Raw genomic sequence first — 4,552 nt, forward strand, 5'->3', positions numbered from 1 at the left:
CATCAGAGGTCCAAGCTCTGATATTTCTCCTGCACAATACATGGGTCTACTCACAAGACTACCTGATGATCCAAGATGCCTACTGACTCCCTAACAATTTCATCCACTTCCCAAGCTGGCAGTAAGAACAAGAGAGGGTTAAATGAGGCTTATCCTCTCCTGTCCATGTAGCACTACCAGAAATACTGATGTGTCCACTTTCACCTCCTTGGTAGAATTTTTTAAAAAAACATTTGTGTTTTCCTTTGAAAGACATAATTAGAGGAGAGACAAATCTTTCATCTGCTGTTTTGCTCCCCAGATGGCCACAATGGCTAGGCCAGGTGGAAGCCAGGAGCTTCATCTGGGTTTCCCATGTGGGTGCAGGGGCCCAGGGACTTCAATCATCTTCCACTGCTTTCCCAGACACATTAGCAGGGAGCTGGATAGAAGTGGAGCAGCTGGGACTTGAACTGGGATGCTGGCATTGCAAGCAGCGGCAGCTTAACCTGCTGTGCCACCATGCTGGTCCCTGGTTAGTGTAATTTAATTACCTTAGTAAGCTAGCTTCTCGAGAGCTTGGGAAATGGAGTTTCTATTCTATGTGGCACTGTGCAGAGCTAAAGATCTGCTATTGTTGGCCGGCGCCATGGCTTAACAGGCTAATCCTCCGCCTTGCGGCGCTGGCACCCCGGGTTCTAGTCCCGGTCGGGGCACCGGACTCTATCCCGGTTGCCCCTCTTCCAGGCCAGCTCTCTGCTATGGCCCGGGAGTGCAGTGCAGGATGGCCCAAGTGCTTGGGCCCTGCACCCGCATGGGAGACCAGGAGAAGCACCTGACTCCTGGCTTCGGATCAGCGAGATGCGCCATCTGCAGCGGCCATTGGAGGGTGAACCAACGGCAAAAAGGAAGACCTTTCTCCTTTCTCTCGCTCTCTCTCACTATCCACTCTGCCTGTAAAAAAAAAAAAAAAAAAAAAAAAAAAAAAAGATCTGCTATTGTAGATGAAATGGAGAAATGGAGAGTGGATCGGGAGAGGAAATAGCAATCTACCAGATTAATAGCAGCAAGAAGAATGCCTTGTGTCTACACCAATTGACTCCTTTGACTATCAGTGTCAAGTATCTGTCTTACCTTCCTTATGATCTTGAAATCAAAGATGATAGATAACAAAGATGCACCTGCTGAATACAAAAATCCCTTGTACAGCTGAAAAACACATTTTCTTGTTCCTGCTTCTCTGTCCAGCTTGAAACCCGGGTGCCCTGGGTGACAGTTATTCCTCCTTTAATTCTGTTACAACCCCACCTCATTCTGTATTTCGTGGACTAAACTGTGAAGATATTTATCACTACTCTGTACTATAGAAAATAGTAGAGGAAAAAGGGTGAATAGTAAAAGGCAAAAAAGGTGAATAGAAAAAAAGGAGAAAATATATGATCTTTAAAAAGCTCATGGAAATGTGTGTTATGGAAGAGCATGCATAGATTTCAATTTGTTCTGCACCAAAATAAACTTTTTTTTTTCTTGGTTCAGCTTTCCCTGGAACTTTCTGAAGTACCCTCATAAGTAGAATAAGTTAGAGTTCTGGTTTGTGCAAGTGACCATATGGCTGTAATTGATATTTTTAAACTCCTCTCCTTTATGGACATTACAAAATCCTTCTTTCTCTTCAGCAGGTACCTCAGCTAGTCAGGGAGAGCTTTCATGTCTGAGGGGGTCTAAGGTTGTTAAAGTTTGCCCTTGGACTTGCTGGTAGCAATAGACACTACGGTGATAGGTTTCCATCTACTCGCCTTTATTTTCTTGTCATAAAATACCGTCCCTGTCCCTACTTTCCCTTGACTGTCACTGTCAACACAGCTAATACTATAATCACTTTTGCAATTCACCCAGTGATAGGAGGAGTCTCAATTTCCATTATAAAGAAACCAAGTTTGAATCTCCTGGTTGAAGAATTCCTCTTGGGTTACTAAGACCTTCAAGGTAGCAGAGTCCTAGGTAAAGCAACAGAAAGAAAATTTGCAAGTGAATCAAGGATATATTAGTGAGAGATGTCATTCTCTTCTTTCCTGAACTGCAGGATGAATAACACCCCTATCAACTTTGGGTTCAGAAGAGATTCTGTATCTTTCCAGGAGCATCTTCTTCCAGTGGACACTGTAAGTCTAAATTGGTCATTCTGAAAAGCTAACTGCTACTGAAGAACAGAAATTACCCCATCACATTTCTTTTAGTAGCAAGTGAGGTCCTTGGTTAGAAGTGGTACTCTGGGGGATACCATGATGATGAAGAAGGCAGTCACTCAGAAAGTCTAAGGATGACAGCGTAAGCACAGTGGGCAAAGGAAGTCAATCCAAGTTCAGAAGCATTGTCTATTGTAGGGAGGATAAGCTGCCTCTATCCTCCCAAGATTAAATAAGTCTGTATAATCTCTTTTCATGTGGCTGTTTAAAACTGCTCAAGTTTGATTACTATGAAAGTTGTCTGGTAAGAACCCAGGCTGGCCTTGGGAGCAGAAGTCCAGATTGTTAAGAACATCTGGGGACCAACACTGTGGCACAGTAGGCTAATCCTCCGCCTGCGGTGCTGGCATCTCATATGGGCACCAGTTTAAGTCCCAGCTGCTCCTCTTCAGATCCAGTTCTCTGCTATGGCCTGGAGAAGCAGTGGAAGATGGCCCAAGTCCTGGGCCCCTGCACCTGCGTGGGAGACCTGGAAGAAGCTCCTGGTTCCTGGCTTCAAATCAGCTCAGCTCTAGCTGTTGTGGCCATGAAGTAGCGGATGGAAGACCTTTCTCTCTGTCTCTCCCTCTCACTGTCGGTAACTCTACTTCTCAAATAAAAAAATCTTAGAAAAACAAAAAAAGAACATGGATCTGTTCAGTCACTGCCCACATGGTCACTGTGTCCATAAGCACACTGAGTAAGCAGTGGGTTAGCTGGGGACAGAATGTGACATCTCCACACAGCAGGTCAACTTGTCCACATGAGTTGAGTGTCTCCAGTGTAGTTGAATCTTTTGGTGAGCATCAAAATAACACCCAGCTCCAGGTAAGCAGCTCAGACTACACAGTGATTTCACTTCCCTGATCAGGCTTTCAATCTCATCTGTAGCGCAGTTACAAGGCAACCTTTTTTCTGTAAAGGAAATTAAGTATTTGACAAAGAAAGCATGCATTTGCTTTTAAACCCTTATAGCTGACATTGTAATTGTCCTGGCATGACTTGTCCCAGGATCATAAACCTCTCCAATTCACTACTGACACATTAAAATTTTTTTTTTTTGAAAGAGAGAGAGACACAGAGAGAGAGAAAGAAAGAAAGATTGATCTCATGTGGTGGTTCACTCCCCAAATGTCCACAGTAGCTGTAGTATATTAGGCTGAAGTTAAGAGCCCAGATCTCAACCTGGGTGTCCCAGCTGGATGGCAGGAACCCAACTACTTGGGTCATCACTGCTGTCTCTCAGGGTATGTATTAGTAGGAAGCTGAAGTCAGGAGCTGGAGATGGAACTCGAAGGCAGGCACTCTGGTATGGGATGCAGGCATTCCAGGCAGCATCTTAGATCCTACACCAACTGCCCAACCTGCCACTAACAGACACATCTGAGCACCATTGGATGCCCTGAGTTGGAGATGGCAGAACAGCTTTTGTTGCTCCTGGAACCAGGTAGATACTATTCTATCCTTGGGCCCCTTTTCAAAAGTAGCGCCCTTTGTAGTCACCCCATAAGTGGCCCAAAAATGAACATTCTGAGCTGATAAATATTGTTTCTCCAAGAGGAACTCTAAGCAATGTGCCTCTCTTTCATGTAGGAGGCAGTGTAAGGTGCAAACAACTCATCCTTTGCTTTGGAGGAAACACCTCGACCTAGACCCCTGAACTCCTAAAATGTTTCTCTGATATTGTAGGTCCCTATAGATTCATGGGACTTACTTTCCACACCATGATTTACATGTTTCTCACATACAGAGTAACTGCTACCCCTGCTCTGTAAGCCCTTGTAGCACAATGTCAATGATATCGTAGATACTGATATCCTGAAGAACATTGAGGGGATTAGACTGCTGCAAAACACCCTGTGCCATGGAGCCAGAGTTGACCTCTTTAAAAAATTATTTTAGATACTTACCTGGCAAGGGAGATACCACGATCACGAAGGTGGTTTTCCCAGGGCGAGGCTCATCCATTGCACTCTGGATGTGCTGACCCCTGCGATTTCCCCAAATGTGGGAAACTCGACTGCATAATTTGCGGTAGTGGGGGACTGCATTTGCGCTCTCCCCTGTGAAAAAAATTATTTTATTTGAAAGACAGAGCTACACAGATATAGAGCCAGAGCCAGAGCCAGAGAGAGAGAGAGAGAGAGAGAGAGAGTCTTTCATCCACTGATTCACTCCCCAGATGGCTTCAACAGCCAGAGCTGCGCTGATCTGAAGCCAGGATCCAGGAGCTTCTTCCAGGTTTCCCATGTGGCTACAGGGACCCAAGGACTTGGGCCATCTTCTACTGCTTTCTCAGGCCATAGCTGAGAGTTAGATTGGAAGAGGAGCAGCCAGGACTTGAACTG

General features: G+C 45.1%; 1 non-coding gene across 1 annotated transcript; it reads left to right on the forward strand.

Moving 5' to 3' along the window:
• Nucleotides 1–4,106: 4,106 nt before the first annotated feature.
• On the forward strand, nt 4,107–4,270 carry LOC133774060 (U1 spliceosomal RNA). The gene has a single exon (XR_009868037.1). It is a non-coding gene; the product is annotated as a U1 spliceosomal RNA (small nuclear RNA).
• The last annotated feature ends 282 nt before the right edge of the window (nt 4,271–4,552 follow it).

The sequence above is a fragment of the Lepus europaeus genome, chromosome 14 (genome assembly GCF_033115175.1).
Source record: "Lepus europaeus isolate LE1 chromosome 14, mLepTim1.pri, whole genome shotgun sequence".
Taxonomy (NCBI): domain Eukaryota; kingdom Metazoa; phylum Chordata; class Mammalia; order Lagomorpha; family Leporidae; genus Lepus; species Lepus europaeus.